At 36.9% G+C, this 23,995-nt stretch overlaps 1 long non-coding RNA gene and 1 pseudogene across 1 annotated transcript; both read left to right on the forward strand.

The window, feature by feature from the left end:
• The first annotated feature begins 524 nt into the window (after positions 1-524).
• On the forward strand, positions 525-11,772 carry LOC138820534 (uncharacterized). The gene is made up of 3 exons (XR_011369904.1): positions 525-798; positions 6,792-6,842; positions 11,654-11,772. It is a non-coding gene; the product is annotated as an uncharacterized lncRNA (long non-coding RNA).
• Positions 11,773-14,229: 2,457 nt separating this feature from the next.
• Positions 14,230-14,329, forward strand: LOC138820536 (U6 spliceosomal RNA; annotated as a pseudogene).
• The last annotated feature ends 9,666 nt before the right edge of the window (positions 14,330-23,995 follow it).

The following is a 23,995-nucleotide window of genomic DNA, read 5'->3' on the forward strand; positions in this document are numbered from 1 at the left end:
GTCTGTCCAAGAACATCAGCAAGACCAATGATTAGGCAGGTACCAGTGGATCTCAGCAGTCCTCCTTGATACTTACAAAGCTGTGAAAGGAGGATCATGGTCAAAGTCACCCAAGCCAAGAAAGTTCTTGAGACTCCTTTTCAACTTCAGTGCCAACATATCAAGTGTGGAGGGCCAGCCTTGAGCAAAAGCAGCTCACAGACTGTGTCCAGATCTTGAGTTTAAGGTCCAGGATTGGCAACAAACAGACATACACAACAATCTGTGCAGCCATCCAGCTAAAGCAGGTTACTCTTTTGTCCCCAACTGCATTGGACAGAGTTCCTTGGGAAAAAAGGCTAGGCGAGCCGCTGTCATCTTGCTCTGCCCATACTGCTTGCATCACAGGATTACAGTCACACCCCCATTCTTTCATGTTCCTTTCTGACCAATGAGATACAAGAATGGTGACCACGCCTGCATTCCATGATGCGGGGGAGCACCAGGATTCCCTCTGTTTGTTTACAACACTACCAGAAGTTGAGGAAGGTAGAGGTGGTTGAGTGATCAGCAAGAGACTTGAGGAGAGTTTGGAGTATAGTAGGAAATTGATGCTCCCACCAGCGCCCCACCTCCCTCCCCACTTCTTGCGGTGCTGGGTTTCAAACCTCAGGCAATGGAGCACTGCCAGCAGTCATAAGGCCCCAACCAGGTCCCTGCCCCTGGTCTTCTGCTCTGGGCCCATGTATCCACAATGCCACCTCCATCACTGCTCTTCCCACCTGTCACAGCTGCCAACAGCTTCTCTGAGCAGCACAGGTGAGTGGCTGCCCCAACACTACCCCTGCCGCTGGTAAGACACTCCGCTGGGGTCCCCCTGACCCCTGCTTGTTTCCTCTCCCTGGCTCTGAGGAGCCACCTTTCTGTCTTGGGCATTTCTGAGAAAGAGACTCAATAGAGACTCAGGCTGTGCTGGATCGGGGTCCTCCTATCTGTGACAGGTATGCTCCACCAAGCATGGTCCTCTGTAGTTGGGATGGTAGACATATAGCGCCATGCTCAGTTATTGGTTTAGATAGATTATCCCAAACTTTTAGTCCATGCCAGCAGATTCTTGACCACAGATGAAGTTCTGGATAGTGCCGAAACCATCAGACTTCAGTCTCCTCAGAGGACAGTTGTGAGGAAACAAGGGATTCATACAGAGGGTTCTGTGGAGCATGGCTAGGCACAGAGGGAGCATCCTTCAGATAAGGTTCTCGGCAATTCTGTGAGCATATGACAGGAAGATACCCGGAAAAGGCTTAGGTGGGGTCTGTTATTAATTGTGCAACAGGTGTGGGATTATGAAACAAAACATGGCTCTCATCATTACTCTATCCCCATGAGGAAGGGGATCCTTCACTCTGTTGAGTTTTTCAGCTAAGGAAACAGATGCACAGAGAAGCTGGGTGACCTACTTATGACCTCAAGGTCACAGGAAGCTCAGCCTGACTTCTCTACCATGCTCCTTGGGACAATGGGTGCTATTCAGTCCATTTGATGTGGTGGGAATCACTTCTTGTCAGTTGTGGGTCTTGAACTCTAGGCCTGGGCGCCGTTCCCAAGCTCTTCAGATCAAGGCTAGTGCTCTACCACTTGAGCGCACTTCCGGTTTTCTGGTGGTTGTTTGAAGATAAGAGTCCCACAGACGTTTCTGCCCGGACTGGCTATGAACCATGATCATCATATCTCAGCCTCCTGTGTAGCTAAGATTAGAGTTCTGAGCCACTGGCACCCAACTTAAGCATAATTCTGATTTTCTTTCTTCGTCTCTCACATAGTAACTGGTGGAATGTTTTCTGGATGAGGTGGCCCAGTGTCCCTATGTGCCTGGAACCCAAGGTAGCCCTCTCATTCAGGAAGTGGGCTGTGGGTCAGGAGCTGTCAAGCTCAGACTGTTGAAACAGCTCCATGACGTAAGCCCCTCTGTGCCCTGGCTAGACAATGATGGTTATTCATTTTCCATCCAACCTTCCTGGACTTACTGTATTGTATTGTTTTTTACATCATTTTCTAGCACCTGGCCAAAATTATGATATAGTTATGGAATGAAAATGTAATGCCATCTTAAGAAAGTCATTTAGGGCTTTGTGAATGTGGCTTCATGGTACATTGATTGCCTAACATGCATGAAACCCTGGGTTCAATTCCCCATTACCACATAAACAAAAAAAACTGGAAGTGGTGCTGTGCCTCAAGTGGTAGAAGGCTAGCCTTGAGCAAAAAAGAAAGACAGAAAGACAGAAAGAAAGGAAAATAGAGAAAGAAAGAAAGAAAGAAAGAATGAAAGAAAGAAAGAAAGAAAGAATGAAAGAAAGAAAGAAAGAAAGAAAGAAAGAAAGAAAGAAAGAAAGAAAGAAAGAAAGAAGAAGGAAGGAAGGAAGGAAGGAAGGAAGGAAGGAAGGAAGGAAGGAAGGAAGGAAAAAAAAAAGCCCTGGGTTTCCCTTATTTGCAATAACTAGTGTATGTCTGAGTCAAGCAGAAATGATCAGATAAGTTGCTGTTAGGGAAATGAACCCTAAGATATGTATTTAAATGTTTTTTTCTTTCATGTGATATTTTTCTAACACATTTATAAATTATTTCTTGGTTGTTTTGTATTTCCCTCACCCAGGGTATAACCCTTGCTTTCACTGTACTTGATAATGATATAATTTGTGGAGGGGAAGGGAAAAAACACGTCATTTAAATAGGGATACAGGTGGACCCATTGCAACAATGAGATATGCAAGTCGTTATGTCAAAAACGAACTTTACAACTTTGGTGGGGGGGATGGGAAGGAGGATTGGGTCTGGGGGCAGGTGGAGGATGGGAGGGGGTCAGAAGGGGAACCAAAGGAGGAGGATACAATGCTTGATAAGAAATGTACTCATCTTGCCCCTGTAATTGTAACCCTTCTGTACAGTATTTTCACAATATAAAAGAAAAAACTAGTAAATGCAAAATAAAGAATCCCTACTTTGAATATATAATTGCTCCTTCCAAACTGAAACCTGACAGCAGTCCCTAATTCATTAGGTCATTAGGTCACAGCAATTAATGCCAGTAATGTGCTTAGATTTCAGGTGAAGATTAATTCTGGAAATTCAAAGATTCCAGGATTTTGTGTGGTCACTGCTAATCACAAAGAGAAGGGTAATCTAAGTGACATTTGGAAACCTTTTTGGTCAGTGACTGCAAAAAAAGGCAGAGGCTAATTAACAGTTGTGACACAAGAGAAAAAATAACTCCAGATGGAAGGAATAAATGATAGTAACTAAGGTATACCAGAAATTGTTCTAGAAAACAATTTTGGTTATTGAAGAACTAGTTTTCAACTAGGCTTATTCCTCATTGCCTTTAGCATTCTAAATCTCTTAGGCTAGTTATTAATCTCTGTGTGATAAATGTATCTCTCTCTATGCTGTTCTTTCATACTCGATATCCTTTGCTTTCTAAAAATCTGTCTTTCTATATTTCTCTATGAACATTTCCTGATACTAAATACACCAATACAGATGGTAGAGGATGTTAATGGAGGGATCCCATAGCTAATGAGTCATTAATGTAACAGAATGGAAAAGGAGGACATATTATTGCTACCTCAAATTTTCTGAAAAGCTGCAATGGCATCATTTGGTTCAAATTTCCATTGTTTGTCTACATAGTGTCATTCAGTGCACATAAATGCAAATATGAGCCAGGTGCTGGTGGTTCACGCCTGTAATACTAGCTACTCAGAATGTTGAGACCAGAGGATTGTGGTTGAAAGACAGCCTGGTCAGGAAAGCCCATGAGACCCTTATCTTCAATTAAGCACAGGTAACCCGGAAGTGGTTCTGTAGCAAAAGTAGTAGAGCACTCAACTTGACCTGAAGAGATGAGGGACAGCGCCCAGGATCAGAGTTCAAGCCCCATGACCAACAAATAAAGTGAAAGATGACTTTGTTTCCCCCAAAGGAACGACAAAATTAATAATCTTCCCAAGCAGAAAAATAAATTCCAAAATGATTCAATGCACCTACTTTTGCTGAATTACTTACTTTATGGCTTCTTTGCTGGACATATTCTCTACTTTTAAAAATAGTCAAATATTAGCTTTACAAAAAATTTCATCAAATATTAGTTATTTCAAAAGAGAAGTCTATTCAGTTGATGTCACTTAGCTTTTTTACTATCTTAGTTCAAAGCTAACCCAGGCAGGATAGTCTCTCAAATTCATTTTTAATTAAACACCAAAAAAGCACAAGTAGAGTTTTGGCTCAAGCAGTTGAGTACTAGCTTTGGGGGCAGGTGGGCAGGAAAGAAAATTGTTCAGGGACAGGGTCCAGCTTCTGGGTTCAAGCCCCAGAACCAGCACAAACGAACCAAACAAGCAAACAAAAAAACCCAGATATTTCTTTGGGATCCTCCTTAAAGGAGTACTCATTTGAAAAGAGGCTCCTTTTGGTGATCATACTCACTGGATCCTGCTTTTCTGGAATCCTTATTGCTCTGGAGAACTCAGGACCAGACTAAAGAAATTGATAACTGACTCCTGCAAATAGTGATTCCTCTCAGGGGTGAAATATCCATCCATAAGGCACTTTAAACCTCCATGTCTTTGTTTCTTTGCAGTAGAACACTTTTTAAACAACGTTATTTCCTTTTGTTCTATGATGGCTTTCAAATGGCATATTATTTTTGTAATACTCTCAACTAGAACTTTACAGAAAAGTTTTATATGAGTAAAGAACATATTCGAAAAAATCAAGAACAGAGTTTCCTTCAAGCCTTGGGATTCTTTTCTTGTACAGTAAAAAGGAAAGCACAAGTTAACTTGAACTTTGTCATTCCTCTATGTTCCATTCCTCTCCTGGGATCAGTTTCCACATCCAGTTACCATTACTTCCAGTAACAATTGATGGTGCTGCTTGAGGTATAATAAATGTTTACTGGCTTCACTGAAATAACACAAGGACACCTTTGGACATGAGGTAACACGTGTTTCAGAGAAAACTTAGTAAAGAGAAAATATGAAAATTATATTGCTTATAAATATATTATCCATGAGTATATTGAGTTCAAACTTTTTAAGGTCTCTGTAAATTAAAGTGAATTGTAAATGGGAAGAAGGTTCTCAGATCATTCCTTTTGTGAGTGTATGTACAGCACATTATTTCCCGTGTATATGAATTAACAGTAAGGGAAACTATAGCAATAATAGGAGAAAGAGAAGTTCTGTGTTAAAGTATATGGGTTCAATACACTATAGAAGACTCTACAAATAAGACAATATTGAAACAATAAAGCCAAGTCCAGTATGTAGATTTATGGGAGTGATGTAGAGAAAGCATTACTCCTAGGTGGAACACGAAGTATGAAGCCACTCCCTTTCTAAATCACACTTGCTAATCACACAACTCTGTAGAAAGTAGAATGGAAGTATAATTCTGGTTCCAATGCAAGTCAGATATAAAAGCATGGACTTAAATGGAAAAAAAATCCATCTTGAGAGAACAGGGCTTATACTAGCAATGAACTGCTGGCTAAGATGATATTTCTTTTTCTTTCCTTATATATTTATTGTTGTTGGTGGTGGTCTTGGCACTTGAACTCTGGGCCTGGGCACTGTTCCTCTGCTATTCAGCTCAAGGCTAATGCTCTACCACTTGATCCACAGTGCAACTTCCAGTTTTCTTGTAGTTAATTGCAGAAAAGTGTCTCCAGTACTTTCTTACCCGGGCTGGCTTTGAACCCCAATCCTCAGATCTCACCACCACTCAGCTTACGATCACATTTCTAACAGTGTACACTCAGGATATGTAATGGGTATATTAATCTATCTTTATTTGAATTCTTGAGTTAAAAATCTCGGCTACAGCATAGACTTTACACTCACAAAAATGTTTATAGCTTAAAAGTTGATACTTCTGGAGAAATAAAACCTAAGAATGTAATGGAGTCTGGGAAGTTCAGTTTGCAACCAGCTAGGCTAGAACAGTCTTTGCAACAGTACCTATAATTGAGGAGCCAAAAGCTGTATTGGAAGAATGGCTCAGGTGATGGAATACCAGTCATGAGCAAGATTTATGAATAAGAGCTTGAGGCTTTTGTGTACATATATACAAACATACACATACACACAGAGGCACTTATATGTGCACACACAAATGCACAAATGAAATGACTCTCATAATATGTAGAAAAATTACAAAACAATAGAAAATATGTCCTGAGTAAGACTAGAATTATGTGATAATTTTTAATATTAGAAAGTCCTCAAGTTACTTTTTTCAAAAGTATTTGAGAATATTACATAGGTAGGGACCAGAGATAGTAAGAGAGTCAAGTAATCATTATTAAAGGTATCGGATCCATTGAGGAATGAATCAGAGACCCCGCAGGTGCATCTGAAAATGTTCATATCCTGTGTCAAATGTTAGAAAATGTTTGAAAATTGTACAGGAACAGTCTGAGCAGTGTAGTGGGTAATATCACTGGAGAAATTCAGAATTGGTAATCTGTATTTAGATTAAATACAACAAGAAACTATGGCAGGGCAATGTGATATAAGCCTAGAATTCTAGCACTCAGACTAAAACAGAAGATTAGAGAGTGGAATTACATAGTGATACCTTCCCTGGACCAGGTAGTATAATTTTGTCTTAATAAAACAAACCAAACAAGAAAGGAATACAGAGTTGGAATGCTGGGCTAATTTTGTCATTTTTTGCGAAGTCAAGTTTCCTATTGAAATGCAACTCATATATAATCCTCACTTGTGTTTTAAATTCTCTCTCCATTACAGAACATTCCTAGATGCAAAATGACTCATGATTACCTTCCAAAATTTGAGAAAGTAAGTAATCATCATTCTGTTGGATTCCAAAGAAATGATGAAGGATTACAAAGGCTTAAGCCTGGAGAAATAGCAAAGTTTATCTAATGTAGGACTTTGTAAATGTTGCTAAATTAGAATTGAGATTTAAAATAAATATTTTGGTTTTGTTTGTAATTTCATATTCTATTAGATATTTCAAAATTCTTTTCTTTTTTTGTCAGTTGTGTGGCCTGAACTCTGGGGCTGCACACTTTCCCTCAGCTCTTCAGCTCAAAGCTAGTACTCTACCACTTGAGCCACAGCACCACTTCCGAGTTTTTTCGCTTATGTGGTGTGGAGGAATCGAACCCAGGGCCTCATGCCGGTAAGGCAAGCAGTCTACCACTGAGCCACCTTCCCAGCCCCAAAATTATTTTTAAATAGAGGGTTTAATTGACAAATTCACAAATGATTCTTGCGGTCTACTTGCCTAGAATATTCTTTCAAGAGAGATATAATTAGAAATTAGTTAATAGATAATTCCAACAATTCATGTATAAAATGATAATGTGAATAATGTAGACAGAGTTGCCAAGAAATGCATGATATTAATTTATAAATTTATCAAAAGCAATTTTTTGAAGCTTTGGTATAACATAGTATGAGGAGAATAATTGTGTGACATCTTTTTCTTCTACCTATGTAACACAGGAAGCAATTCCCTTAATTATGTGCCTCTGTATACAATGAGAAAAATGCTAGATTGGGGGTTTGTTTTCATTTTTTTGTTTTATTGGTTTGTCCTAGTGCTTGAACTCTGGTCCTGGACACTGTCTCTGAGCCTGTTCATGCTCAAGGCTTGTGCCCTACCATTTCAATCTCAGTGCCACTTGTGTCTGGCTTTTGCTGAGAAGTTTATTGGAGATAAGCATCTAAGGAACCTTCCTGCCTGGGTTTGCTTTGAACTGTAACATTGCGCTCTTAGCATCCTGAATATCTATGGTAATTAAAAAAGTATAAATATAAATAATATTTGCAAATGGTCTGATCTCAAGAATACTAGGGGTGGGAAAATGATGCAACACAGTTTATTGTGGTGTTCTTTCCAGAACATGGAGGGCATCACATTAGCAGAGGTGTAGTATTTTTCACAATAAAGATAAGCTATTAGTGTTGTAAATTAAGGGAACCTTTGAGGTGCACCCTACACCTTGGAAACTGTTGGGGTATGATGACTTTATGGCATAAGTCTTCGGATTGATGGTCACATAAATAATAGCTTACCCTGATAAACAATTGCTTACTCTTGAAAAATTAATTATTACAGATGCATCATAGTTTTATCCTTTACCAGAATGTGGCTATTTTTCTGTTTATTTCTCAATCTGTAGCAACCCATTGGAATATGAATCTATTGCAGAATTACATAACATGCAAACAGGTATTCTTTTGAATCTCTCAGGTAGGAATGTTCAGAATTTGAAAATGAGTAGATATTAGTCATAGGAATTTTGAAGAACACATATATTCTGTCCTCTTAACAACTTATTTACTTTTAAAAGTTATGGGTTTCCATTGAATGAAACTGTTTACTGTTTTTGTATGAGAAATTTTAAATTTATTCTTTTTACAAAATATTGGCAAGTATATTGTGAAAATATTGTCTAGTTGGATAACATTCAAGTTGATGGCCCTCTGATTAAAAAGGTGTAATTAATTCAAATTTAATGCCAAATAGTATTGATTTTTAAAAGTTACTAAAAAATAATAATATTTACTATACCAATACAGTGAAATTTTATTTCATGAAGCTTATTTATTTAATTTAATTTTCTTGTCAAAGTTATGTACAGTGGAGTTACAGTAATTGTAAGGTAGTGAATACATAATGTTTCAAACTTGTTATCCCCTTTCTCATTTTTCTCAGTTTTCCGTCACCACAATACCCCTCACAAGTTGTAATGTACATTTTCATCATATTGTCTTGAGAGCATTGTTATTGCATTGGTTTGCCCTTTGTCCTATTTCTCACCATTTTGTTGTTCCTATTCCTTTCCGTAATTAAGGTAAATGTATACCAGTACACAGGGTATCCAAATCAAATACAGCAGGGAATAAACCATAGGGAAAAATGTCAAAAGAAAATAGAAATCACATAGTACATTAAAAACAACAACCGCAAATAAAAATCTCTGTTTCCATATCTTGGATTTTATTTTGCTTAGCATCAGCATATATGGTCATATATATAACATAACAAAGGCCCTGGAAAATAATAGTTGCATGGACATGATATCATGAAAACAACATTTAACTGTTTAATATGGTAAAGATGGAATTAGGATTGGTGAATTCGCGATTCTGTTAAAGGAATTTCAAAAGAGTTTTAAAGTTATGACAGGTAAATTTTAATTGTTCAAACTTTTTAACAACTTAGCCTATTAAAAAAAATAAAATTGCCTGGGAGAATAGGCTTTCATGCAAAGAAATCCATGGAGACTTAGCTGAGAGGGAGTGATGTGGGTGAAGATGGCTCTTTTTCACACTAAACAGACAAACCTCACAAACCTTGCTGTAAATCCTGTAGGTTACCTTGAGAATTTTCCTTACCCAAAAAATATACTCTTACTGTGTGAAACAAGGTTGTAGTGGAATTTAAATTCAAAGTTCTTTAAAAAAAGACATCAAAGCCGGGCGCTGGTGGCTCACGCCTGTAATCCTAGCTACACAGGAGGCTGAGATCTGAGGATCGCGGTTCAAAGCCAGCCCGGGCAAGAGAGACCATGAGACTCCTATCTCCAATAAACCACCAGAAAACCGGAAGTGGCGCTGTAGCTCAAGTGGTAGAGCGCTCGCCTTGAGCTGAAGAGCTGAGGGACAGCGCCCAGGCCCAGAGTTCAAGCCCCACGACCGCCAAAAAAAAAAAAAGACATCAAAATTGTGATTTGACCTTTACTTACTAAACAGTAATTCTCTGAAAAAGATAATTGTGTGCAAACTGTTTAGGGGAAAGTGCCCTCCACAATGAAAGAAGATATTGGGTTTACACTTTTCTGTTTATAATACTTTCCACAATGTCTTTGCATATAAAGCACTGAAACACAGAAAAAAATCTGATTGGATACTTCAAACAAATGATTTCGCATTTCTAAGTGGCTCAAAAATATAATATCATTATTAACATGAGACTGTGAAGACTTCTCTTATTACATAAGCCAAAAAGTTTTGGGATCAGAAAAGAAGAGCAAATGGAAAAAGTAAGAAAACAGTATTCTTCGAAGCCCTAGCTAAGCGTATTAGCTTCAGCAATGGAGGGAGGCCAAAACTTTTTAAAATAGATTGTCTTAATATTTTACCTACATAAAGTGGTTTTACAGAGCCTATTTGTCTCACTTCAATGCACACTAGATCGAATGAAGACATAAAAATAAGTTCCACATCCAAATAAAATAGTTTTAAAAGAGAAACCATGAAGACGTAGCAGTGGGAGAGGTCTTATAGTCCTTCCACTTCACTAGACTTTAACCCAAGAAGCTGTGATTAATTGGAAATCAGGTAAGAGCTAAGAGGAGGACATAGAAATAGGTCATCGAAGTATTGTCCTTTGTAACAGACACTGTCATCCAAGGTATCGGTGATTTAACTCTATTCTTCTCCATACATCTTGTTAAGCAAATGCAAGACCAAGAGAAAAATAATCTATTGAAGTAATTTTGAAAAGAATAACTTCACTGTTCCTGATATGGTATCTAACGAGAATCTTAAGTGAGAAGATAAAAGTGGAGTATTCTTCGCTTTCCTCTAAGCATCTTGTTAGCAAATTATATCTTTGAGGTTAGAAGTAATTGAACCAAAAAGTGGTGGAGTACTTATTTTTGTGGGCACTTTAGACATAAGAATACTTTCAAGGTAAAAGAAAAAACAGTATAGCTAAATATTTGTGATCACAGCTTCTTGGACTGGTTTTTTGGAGAAAAGGTTTTACCTGAGAGTTTGTCCTCATTATCATAGATGTTGGGTTTTCGTGGCAACCAAATGCAAGAGGGAAGTTTAATGGACTCGCTTGGACAAATAAACAGCATAATAGAAAAAATGGCAAATAATCTTTAGTGAATTACTTTGACCGATTATTTTGCCAGAACAAAGAAGGAAAGATATAATTCAAAATCACTTGACTGAAAAGTATGAAAAAGAGTAGTAAAGAGAGATTAGAGAAAACATAGAGGACTGTTTTCTCTCCAACAGAGTAATGGGTTTTGATCTTGTTTCTTCCATTCTATATTCACCAGCTATCAAATGTATCTCAGGACTGGAATATCCAGTTCAGACAAAGAGATCTCCCATTAGAAAATATTTGCTGCAGATGTAGGTGATTTATAACCTTAGACAATCTATTTAAATCTGTTCAAAATTCTCCCCTACCCCAAACTGCCCTCTTTGAACAGTTGGTTTGCTTTTCACATACTGCCCTTGATTAACTATTTAATATTTTGAGAGATCATATTCATACTCTGTAGAGTTTGCTGTTTGGTTGTGATTTTTATGTCTTTGATTTTTGTTGTGCTTTTAAATAAATTTCAAAAGGTTGTGCAATTGTGTTACAATTAAATATGTCCATGTAATTGTCCAATGCTCCTGGATCAGAGTCACTCCTTGTATCATTCTCAACCAACTCCTTCTCCAAGATTTATTTCAGATTTACCACTTCCTTTATCACATGTGTACATTGAGTATTCTAGTTGTGCTTGCCACTTTTTCATTTTTCATTCATTCTGTTTTTACTAATATTCTTCTCTGGTTTCAACTTCTTGATAGTCATTCTGTTAAACTGTCTGTTCATACTTTGACAGGTTTATATACATTCTATGGCATTTCAATCCTGCATATACTTGAACTGATATCAGCTTATATTTCCATAATTAATTCATCTGCAATAACAATTTGCAAGACTGGAGACGTGAAGCACCTAGACATGATTTTATTCTCCTCCATTTGGAAGATTAATCTTTATTCAACAAGAAAGTTTAAAAATGGCTTAGAATGTTTTCCTAACTACCAGTTTTTATAAATGGCTTTGTACAATGGTTTGTGATTATTTTACTTTACATGGGATAATATTCTCTACTACGTATAACTTTTGGGAAAAGAAGAAAACTAAAATTTATTACTGTGGAGGAATATGATAGAAATAGAAGACAGATTTTATGTTTGTCACATCTCTCATGAGTACCCATATTCAAGACTTAAAGTCATATTTCTTAAGGAAAACATCAAACAACATGATAAGGCAACTTCGTGATCTTTTAAAATGTACTTTATTATTTGATGAAATTTACTTTATTAGCTAATGTTTAGGCTTGAAATATGGGAGGCTGACCTAGGTAACACATTTCTGGAAGGCATCTACTGAACAACACAAATGGTCGGGGCTACTATTTCTATAATTTAAGGAATGGTTGAACCTGTTTGGTATTAGTGCAGGATAATAAATCAACTCTATTGTAACTTGCTCCTTCCACTTGAAAAACTTTTAATGTTACTAAGTATATAATTGTCAAATGTCATTTTGGCGAATGTGCCTTTAAAAAGTTTATTTGAGGGGCTGGGAAGGTGACTCAGTGGTAAAGCACTTGCTGGCATGCATGTTTTTCTGAATTATATTTGACTTCTAAGTCAAGTTTTCCTATCCTTGGTAGAAAAATTATGGATCTATCCTTCCAGGAACTATTTTTTGGCCTACTTATACTGGACTGAAATCTTTCATTAATCATTAGGAGAGGGGTATTAAAAATATTCTTGTGACATTTGTGATCTTGTTCACTAATATGGGCTGGTCATCTGTAAATTGAAAGTGTGAATTACAGTAGTTTCTCTCAGATTTTGTGATCTCATCTTTCATTTTAAGTTGCCTTGCATTTCACAATTGCTTACTGCTAAATCCTGTGTAATTGGGGCCCTGAATTATTATAGGAAATGAGGAGTTGAGATGAGTCTTCAATTACTTTCTGTTGGCATGTGGCATGGGCCTAGGTGTGAATACTTGCCCTTCTTATCTGATGATACAGATAACTAGGACCTAGGATCCTAGGACGCGTGGATCCTGTAGAAGAATAATACCTTTTGGACATCATATCAGCAAAATTTGGGTATGATCAGAAATATGGGGAAAACCATTCTGAGTCCAGCGAGTTAAAACAATATACAGAGCAGCAGAGTAAAATCCCTTACAGATTAAAGGAAAACAACATTTTCTTTTACCATGTGAATTCAGGAGACTAAGAACACTTAGAAGGTATCACAAGTTTATATCGAAGACATTGCATTTGTACTTCTTATATTCTAATAAATATTCTAAACCTAATTATTTATATTCCTATCTATTTATTGTAATAAATATCAAATTATTTGTCAAATTATCGATTAATTCTAGCAAGTTTCATTGTGTGAAACATAAAATTAGCACATATAAATATAAAATATATAACTGTATGTAATCTAAGGAAATGTTTTTCATTGTTCTGTTGTGGTTAGGGTATCAAAGGCAACTCTGTTTTACAGTATTATTCCATTATCTCTACCTCAGAGTTTGGTAGAGTTAGACCTAAAGCTTTACCATTTGTAGATTTACAGCCTAGAGGCAAGAGGAAACACTGTGATTAAAACATTACCAATTTAAGGCCTAATATCAAGGAAAAATATGGACTTCTCCTGGAGCTATGGAAATATTTGGCGGTAGAAATTCAGTAGTGTAAGTTCCTGCCTGATTGGATGGTAGACAGGTCAGGACATTAGGTAATCATGCATAAGAACAATTTTTTTTCACCTTCTTGGCTTTAGCTACTTTTGAAATGGTAGGTATAATAAACAATTATATTTTGATAAAATACTTTCTACTCAGAACTGTTTATTTCTCTATGATCCCTTGTAACTAAGATTAGTTTTTTTTTTCCAGTAAGATAATCTTTGCTGTCAGGGTAAGATATTCTGGTTGGTCTGTTACTACATGGAAGAAGGGTAAAGGGTCAGTAGACATTTGTGCCAGTAAGACCTCATTTGGGAAATTTTAAGCTGCAAAAGTTTAGAAGTAGCTCTTCAGCAAGGCTTACTTTGAATACATTAGCTCCACAAAGCTAACTCAGTTGATAAATAAGTACTTGAAAAGCCATATCTTTGAACCTAGCTATAAAGGCTACAAAATATGATGAAATTTAAAATGAAAAAGATTTAAAATAGTCATTGGCAAATAATTGCAAGTGTGAGCAATCTACCGAACAATATGTTTTTTCCACTATACACAGAATGTCAGAGAAATAAGATCAATAGCATTGTTAGTAACAATAAGGTTTCCTTGTTACAAATAGGCAACCAAGGATATATGCCTGTATAAAGATTACATCATTAACTACTTAAATTTACAGGATACTACATGCTTCAGCAGCACGTATACATAAATTACAACAATATAGAGATTAACATGCCACTTGGACAGGGATGATATGAAAATATGCGAAGTATTCCATATTTTTCATCCTTCAGATGCAAGAAATGAAAAACAGTTATTAAAAAGTTGATTACAAAAATACAAGTGTAACAACACATGTGATTCATATAATTAAAAGTTATTCTTTTCACAATGATTTATTTTCTCTTTTTCCATTTTTACTATTCTAAATTATTCTAACTGGAAAGTAGAGAACTGATAGAAAGCAGAGGAAAGATTTTCCTGTGTATTAAAAGGTACAGACTGAAAATGAGGACCAATGGTGTCTTCATGTGCAGCTTATTCTAGGAATGAGAAAATAGGAAATAATACCTTCTATGTAAATGATTTGGGAAATGGCAGAGCAGAAAGTGAAATGATGCAACCAAAAATATAAAAGCAAAATAAGTTAGGATAATTATGGAGCAATCATATTATCTATGAGAACCATGAAAGAGAGAGAGGAAGAGAGACATGTGCAATGAACTAACTAGCCACAAAATCCATGCCTCTGATCAATTTATAGAGCAAAACATTTTATTTTTAAAAGAGATGGAAATAGAATTTATAGTGTGTCTCTTTATGATGTGCAATGTAATGTATTGATATGCATTGTGTTGATCACTTTTCTGTTACTGTGAGGAAAATACCTGCAAAGAACATTTCTAAGGAGGAAACTATTATATTGACTCATGGTTTAAGAGAACACAGTTTAAGATAAAGTGTCTCTATTGTTTTTAATTATATTTTTATTATCTTAAATAATTGTACAAGTGAATTTCCATTCAACAAATCAGTTTTTAAGTACAATGGATCTTTACATAACTTCACCACACCCTTCCAAATCTCACCCCACTTTAATTTTTTCTACTGTCATACTATCTGTATTGAATATTATGCCTTCACTCTTTTCCTCCATAACTCTTTTTAATCCTTCCCTTTGAATTTCCCTCATATCTTAAATGATAGTTTCCTGGTATTCATTTTGTTGGATTAAAAATTCAATTTTATAAGAAAATACACCTTTTAAATTCTCTGCAAATAGAATGCTTTGGTTGATATTGTTGTGAAAACTTGTATAAAGTTCTATCTTCCAAATATGAGACAGAACATGGGTCCTTTGTGTGTGTGTCTCTGACTTAGTTTACTTAACATATTTTTAGATCTATCCATTTCTTTGCAAATAATGTAACAGCCTTCATAATGGATGGGTGCAATACAATTGTGTATATGTGCCACACTTTCTCTAACCATCCCTCTGCCAAAGGGCATCTGGGCTGTTTCCTTAAGTTTTCTACAGTGAATAGTGCAGCAGTGAACATGGTTGTGAAAGTGATTTTACTGTAACCTTTTGGAAGAATTCATCACTATCTTTCTGGGAACAATCTTCTAGCCAGTTTTCCAGAATAAGCACATCCCTCTCTTCATCTCCATTAGAACGTATTGCAAATCCTCAAAAACACACTACCCCCTACAGGTCACAATAAGCTAAAACCACATGGTGCCCATATTTTTTCAATAGTGTTTTTCATAATTGTACATATTATTTAGTGAGAACTTTCTTTTTTTGGTTATTTATTTTTTATTTATTTTTTTAAATTTAATTTAATTTTATTTGTGAACATACTGTACAGAGGAGTTACAATTACATGGGCAGGATAATGCGTTTAGTGAGAACTTTCTATGTACTTTTCTAATGTGGGAATGAGGGACATGACAATAGTGTAAAGGTAAGAAATATGCAATTTAATTAGCTATTATCATATTTAAAATCATTTTCAGCTCTAACTCATAGCCTCACTTACTATTATTTTAATCTTTATTTGATTACTTCATCTATCCTCTAACTTATAACAGGTGAGTTAAATACGAAGGCAGAAACCGTGGTTTGATTTTGACACTCATGTGTGAGGATGCACAATAAGGGCAAATAGATGAATTGGATTTAATAGTTATTATCCATTTTGTTAAAGTAGAGATGATTTTGCCAAACTGATTCTCACAATTCATATTATATTCAACAACAAGAAACGTGTGACAATTCCCTTTGTTTTGCTCCTTATTAACTTTTGTTTCCATTTAATTTTATTTTTATTTATTTATTTTTCGTCTGTCGTGGGGCTTGAACTTGGGCCTGGGTGCTCTCCCTCAGCTCTTCAGCTCAAGGCGAGCACTCCACCACTTGGGCCACAGTGCCACTTCCGGTTTTTGAGTGGTTTATTGGAGATAAGAATCTCTCGGACTGGGCTGGGAAGGTGGCTCAGTGGTAGAGCGCTTGCGTTGCATGCTCAAGGCCCTGGGTTTGATTCCTCAGCACCACATAAGCAAACAGAATAAAGCCGGAAGTGGCACTGTGGCTCAAGTGGTAGAGTGCTAGCCTTGAGCTGAAGAGCTGAGGGACAGCGCCCAGGCCCAGAGTTCAGGCCCCACGACCAGACCCAAAAAAAAAAAAAAAAAAAAAAGAATCTCTCAGACTTTCCTTTCCTGTCTGCTTTAACTTGCAATCCTCAGATCTCAGCCTCCTCAGTAGCTAGGGTTACAGGCATGAGCCACCGGCGCCCGGCTACCATTTTATTTTATAATGAAGGATTATTTCACAAATCTATTGTAGATACAAAAATATGCTAAAATATTTCTATCCGTATGCATTGATATATACATACACACATATATTACACAGGTTATAAAGATAATATATAACTTCTGGAACTGCACAATTTACTAAATTATTAAAATCATTGATGGCTGGAATCCTGGTTACTCAGGAGGCTGAGATCTGACGATTGTGATTTGAAGCCATCTTGGGCAGGAAAGTCCATGAGCCTCTTATCTCCAAACAACCGACAGAAAATCAGAATTGGAACTGTGGCTGAAAGTGGTAGCGTGGTAGCCTTGAGAGAAAAAGCTCAGGGACATCACCTAGGCTCTTAGTTCAAGAAGTGCAATCTATCCCAAAAAATCTATTTAATTTACCCCTGTGTAAGTAGAGTATTTCCGTCACCCAAGTGCACATCCATACCCATTTGCAAGGTAACTGTTTTGTCTGAAGTACCACAAAACATTATCACTTAAGTAGAAAGTATTGCAATGTGGGTTCATTCTATCTCTCTCATGGATTTTTCTCCACTCAAATACTCAAATCTTACATTTATTCCAATTATTTAAAATAATAGTTTTTTCTTTAATACCCATAATATTAGAGTTTGAATTGAGTGTCTTGTGCCCCCAAAATGGTTGTTCTTACCACTTTGTCATGTCCTCAGACTTAAATTATCCTGATTACTTTTCAGATAGAATCTGGCTTCCTACTTGTATCTGATTTTGGGCTCAGTACACTTTATGTTATTCTTCCTGGAATTTAAAATAACAGGTGCATGGCATTGTGTACAGATCTTTCTGTCCAGTCTGGGTTTTAAGCACTATCCTTACAACAGTTCGCTCCCATGTAGTCAGGATATTCATAAGCTTGTCATAGTTTTTTTTATTTGCATTTTCTGCAGGTTCTTGAGTACTGAATTAATTTGTGTTTTCTTGGGTTGTTTTGTTTGATTTGAATATACGGATTATTGTTCTTCACTTTTCCTTTTGTTTCTTTCACTCATGTTCTTACCTAAAGTGCTGAGAAACCAATTCTTCTTTCTCAAGATAGTCAAGATGAATATTATTTATTCCAAAGAAATTTCAGTAATATTTAAACACCTCATACCTATGAATAGTATACAAATGCTAAGTTCTGAGAAGGATCTTTTTATTTGCACAGCAGTCTTTGGCATACACAGACAGATCATGAATTTTATGAAGTTAGTAAAACTACAGATGCTCGCCAGGTGGAGAAAAACCTATTATTAATTGTTTGACAGGGTCTTCCCTTCTCGTGAAAGAAATATGCTGCTTGATGCAGGATTACACAAAATCATATTCCTAGGAGGAACCTAAAAATCATCTAATACAACAGACTTGAGAGAGATGAATTGACTTCCTGAATAATTTACTTTTGGGTCAAATAAAAGCAGACTTCCAAAGAGAGAGTAGACTTTAGAGAAACATGAGTTGTATGTAAATAGGTGCTTAGCTGATTTTGTTAATTTGTGAACTAATACAGGGAAATAAAGTACAGCAAGGTTAAAATTAAAGAACTTCACATTGAAATACTCATTTGTGTGTGTGTGTGTGAGTGTGTGTGTGTGTGTGTGTGTGCACACTCGTGCGAGTACGCGCACACACATGTGCATGTGCTCATGCATACATTCATTATTCTTGCGGCTTGATACTGAGTAGGCATTATTCTTAACTTTCTGTGCCCAAAGGTAGTGTTCTACCACTTGAGCCACTGTTCCACTTTTGGTTTTTTAGAGATAATCACATGTATTTTCATGATTTGACTAGCTTTGAACAGTGGCCTTCAGATCTCAGCCTCTTGAGTAGCTACCTAAGCTGATTCAGCCTCTGAGTAGCTAGTTAAAATTCTGTCTGTCCTCTATGCTTCACTGCTCTTTTATTCTTTTCCTGAGGTAATCACAAGCGTAAGTCATGTATATGTCTAGTTACTTTAAAAAATACTCTTACTGCTTGGCACCAGGGGCTTCCACCTCTACTTTTAACTACTAAGGAGGCTTGAGAATAGAACCAGGCCAAAAGTTTAGTGGACCTCCTTCTCAATCTATAGCTGGGTGCATTGGATCATTTCCACCACACTGCACTATCTACAGGCTAAGATTGGAAGAACTGCGGAATCCAGGCCAGCCAAGGTAGGAAGCTAGACAAGTTGGTCTGCAACTCTGATGCCATTGATGATGGGAAGGCTAAAATGACAGATCAGGTGCATGTTCTTGTGGAAAGGGAACCCCTATCCTAAAATTAACCACTGATATGACGCCTGCCTAGCAAGAGCAATAACTCAAGTCGAAATCCCCACAATTTCCCACAACCAAAATAAGTATATACATTAACATACAAAAACTTAGTAGAATCTGTTCTTTGCTCTAATATCAGCTTTATCTGATTATCATATGATGTGACAGAATAGGTTCTTTATTAAATTTAAGATATATTTTAAAAGACCTAGAAAATTCTTTCTCACTTATTAAGTGCAAATGTATGGCAAATTGTCTCATTTCTTACATATTTGACTATCACTATAAATTCAGCTTATGATTATTATGAATAGTAACATATTCTGATTTATTACTTTGTAACAGTTTTTACACTTTTTGCTTCTCTACTGAAGTTTAATTATTAAAGTAGCATCATCAAAATATATTCCTTGGGTACTTAGTGCAGTTTTTTACAAAATTTTTAACCAATGGTTTATATGAATCCTTAATTCGTATATTGTTTGGTTTATTTTTAGTTTCAATTTAATTTTATTGTAAAGGTAATGTACAGAGGGGTTACAGTTACATAAATAAGCACATTTCTTATGGAAGGAACATTGTTATCTCTTCCATCGATTTTTTGTATGCTCAAAATAAGAACTACTGATTCTTTTGCTGTTGCTATTAATCAATTGGTACTTTTTCTTTCTTTGTTCATGCATTTTTATAAGAAAATTTATATGCAGAGGGTTTACAGTTACTTAAGTCATCTAAAGAGTACACTTCATTTTATTTTCTAAATTTCAAATTTTGAACTTAAATATTTTCTTTTGTTTCTTTAGGGTAATTCTTTTTTCAGATTTGTAGGATTAGCTAATATAATTTCTTTGTTTTTTCACATGTAAATTATTCAGACACATATATTTTGCTTTTAAAATATTTATGATGTGAATATTTAAAATTATTTTTTGAATTTTTATACGGTTGGTAAATTTAAATAAATTTATTTCTTATAGTTATAAACATATTTGTCCAGGTAACAAATACTGTATTTTCAAGAAGCACATACTTTATTAAGAAAAGTTACATTACCTGGTGACTTTTTGGAAATATTTGTACTTAAATTAAAAAAAAAAAGTTTGAGCTGGGCATGGAGATTTGTGGCTGCTATTTTCTAGCTATGGTGGGAAGTGTAAATAGGGTTTGTAATTCGGGAGAGACAGAGCAACTATAATACCTTATTATAAAAATATTCAGAGTGAAATGATTAGAGATATAGCCACCCCTAGCGAGATATAGAGCACCTGGTTATAATATTCTAAATCTTGAGTTAAAACACGACTAACATCAAATTTTTGTCAAAATAAAAGGATACATGTTTCAAAATGTTTATTATTTAAAACTTATTTGAAAAGGTTCTCATGTCTTCTATTGCTTAATTTTCAGTTTACTTAATCTATAAGAATCCAAGAAGTGTATTGTGATTATTTTATTTCTACTAAACTTTTAGATAGTACGAGAAATATTCTTATTTCATATATTAACCTACATTTTCTATTTGTGATAATTTCCTCTGTTTAATATGATAATATCAATATTCCAAATGTGTGTATGTGGTGTGTGTGTGTGTGTGTGTGTGTGTGTGTGTTCATGTGGTTTTTGTGTGTGTGCTTTGGGTGTACTTTGTAATGCTTAGGAGATCACACCATTGCTTCACATATGCTAGGCCAATGTTGTACCACTGAGCTATACTGTCTAGTTATAATCCAAATAGTGTTTTAATTTTGACTTTTAAATTTTCATTCCTAGTATGTTTTTTTTTTCAAAATTATATATGACAAAATGTGATCCATCTTCTATCCATGTTAGCAATTTTTATTGTTTAGAATATTTCCACTGCTTTTCCAGTTCCAAACTCTTGTGTTTTTAATTGATAAAGGTTTTACTGCTTCTTTTCTCTCTTCATTCTTTTTCCCTTTAGATTTGACCTATTCTTTCTCTTCCCCAGATGTCAGGCCACATTGAGGCTCCTGCAACCCACAGCCTTGCTCCTAGTATAGTCACCAATAGGCCAGTGTCCCCAGGATCCAACACAGACTTCTGACTTGGGTAAATAAAGAGGCTGTGCTTGAGTAGCCCACAGTCAGCAGTCAGCAGTCCTGGCACATGGGCATCTACTAAGGCCACCCTAGTAGCTATGGAGACTCCGACCTGAAGAAAGTGTCAGACACACCCATGCAGGCTGACTTTGGAGAAGCTCCTCTTCCAGGTGTAGCATGGTGACGTTTGAAGCAGAACATGGCAGTGCACACACTAGTAGATCACAGCACACACCAAAACAACTTGGTAAGCAATGGTCCTGTGCTCAGAGAGCTGACAGAGGCAGGAAATCAGAAAGAGGGAGAGAGAGAGAGAGAGAGGGAGAGAGAGAGAGAGAGAACTCAAGGCTATCTCTGATTTGTACCGGTTTCGATATCCTTGCCGAGAAATGCATATTTTCACCAAGAAATAAAAAGGAAAACTCCTAAGTCTAACTCTGATGGAGTAGCTGAGATCAATCTAGACTTCCTACCATAAACAATCACAAAAGTGGAAGTTATGTGAAAAAATACATGTATATAAATGTATATATAATATAAATATATAGGCATATATATGTATATTCAAATATACAATGTGAATATGTATTGTATGTACAATGTATAACATACGGTGATTAAAAAAAAGAAATACATAGTATTTGAAGGAATAATGACCAAAACCTTCCCAAATTTGATTGAAAGCATGAACCCTTCTATGCAGGAATCTAGCAGCTTAAAGAAGACAATTAACATAATTACACAGGTCCACACTAAGACACATTCTAATTAAACAGTCAAAGACAGGAAACCTCCCAAAGCACAGAGACACAACTCATCACACAAAGGATCTTCAATCATATTATGACAAATTTCTAATCAGACACTAGATTAACAATTAGACATCAAGAGCAACAAATTTAAGGTGTTAAAAGGACATATCTAATACCAACCTTTCTAACAAATATATATACTTCCCCCAAATGTGAGAAATGAGCTAAGTAACTAACGATGGCTCAGGCATATAACCTTACCTACTCCGGAAAGTGAATTGTGAGGATTGTGGCTCAAAGACAGCCTGGGCTGGGTGCTGGTGGCTCACGCCTGTAATCCTAGCTACTCAGGAGGCTGAGATCTGAGGATCGCGGTTCAAAGCCAGCCGGGGCAGGAGAGACCGTGAGACTCCTATCTCCAATAAGCCACCAGAAAACCGGAAATGGCGCTGTAGCTCAAGTGGTAGAGCGCTCGCCTTGAGTTGAAGAGCTGAGGGACAGCGCCCAGGCCCAGATTTCAAGCCCGACGACCAACAAAAAAATTTTAAAAAAAGACAGCCTGGACCTTGTCCCCTCAGGAGCAAGTTGTAGGAGTGCTGTCCTTGAGAAGGATGGAGATCTTCTTGCCATGTCATTGCTGGAACAAATATAGGATAAGGTGGCCATCAAGAATGGAGGCTATTGGCCAGTGTCTCCACAGAAGCAATTTATGAGATTCAGGAGTCCTCTACAAGATCAGAGGACTTTGACCACTGTCCTAGTAGTTTCAGGAATGGCATAACAATGACCAGAGCAACCTCAAGCCCACATGGAGTCCTTAGCAACAGTCTTTGAAGCTTATGGGCTAGAGTATCAATGCTGGCAAGCTATGATTGCTCCATGTTCTCTGACTTCACTGGCCCAGACTCTAATTGGTCCATTTCTTCTATGATGTCACTATGATGGGTTGTGATAGCTCCGTTTTGAGAGGTCATGCAGGGTATATAGGAAGCCACTGTGCTCCAACCTATGTCAGTTAACACATCTAGGAGCTCTTGATTGGTGAAACGCGGGACTGATTCAAACAAAATTCATTATTTTTCTGATTTTGGGGGGATGAGTTGTCGTTTGGTTTTGCTATTTCTTTTTTTTTCTGGGTTTCCATTATTTTATTTAGTTGATTTTAGGTAGACTTGCTACCCACCATCATAGCAGAAGAATGGAAGAATACAAAGAATCATCCTCCATATTCTTGAATGAAGAGATCATCAATCAATACCAGATGAAAGAGCTCATCGACCATGATACCAATAGACAAGTGAAGCTGGCCATCCACACCTCACACACATGGAAGTGGCAGTTAAAATACTCCTGAAGGGATGAAAGGTGACCACTTGTTGTTTGTTCCCGTCTAGCAAAGCAACACGTGGTGGTAATCCAAACATCTGGTTGATTGTGTGCCTTTATAAGACCTGCAAATCCTTAGCTAGGGGCTCTCCTCCTAGGCTCCACTGTGTCGAAGTGTAGGACAAGGCCCAAGCTGCAGCCCATTTAAATAAAAAAAGCTGTAGAGTCTGACTCTCGGTGGTTTTTTTTGCTGGGAGTGTCCTGCAACCATGGCATAACATATTAGTGGGGCTCATCTCGGATACCCCCCAAAGACCCCCGAGACCTCAGACTCCAAAGGTAAAACAGGGCTGTCTTTGTTAATTTGTCTTGTCCTCTCATTTGTCTGTTTTACTTTCATTTTCCCTTGTGAGGATATCCCCTCAAATTTGTAAAGGGTTGTCAAAGTGGACCCACTTGCACGACAACCCTGGAGGAACTGGGAGACATCCCAGATCCTCTTCTGGGGAGGGGGTAACCCTGCTGTGTGGAGCAGGGGTCCTTGGAAGCCCACTGTGTGGGGCAGGGTCCTTGAAACCCCGCTGTGGGGCGGGGGGGTCCTTGGAACCTTGGCATGTGAATTGTGGGGTGAGGATTGGTTTGGTGTTGGGCCGGAACTGACCAAGAGAGCCTCCTAACAGAGGCCCAACTCGCCCACCATGGGACTGCTCCTTCTGCTGTG

Source organism: Dipodomys merriami, unplaced genomic scaffold, assembly GCF_024711535.1.
Source record: "Dipodomys merriami isolate MVZ:Mamm:240054 unplaced genomic scaffold, mDipMer1.0.p SCAF_897, whole genome shotgun sequence".
In the NCBI taxonomy this organism is placed as follows: Eukaryota; Metazoa; Chordata; class Mammalia; order Rodentia; family Heteromyidae; genus Dipodomys; species Dipodomys merriami.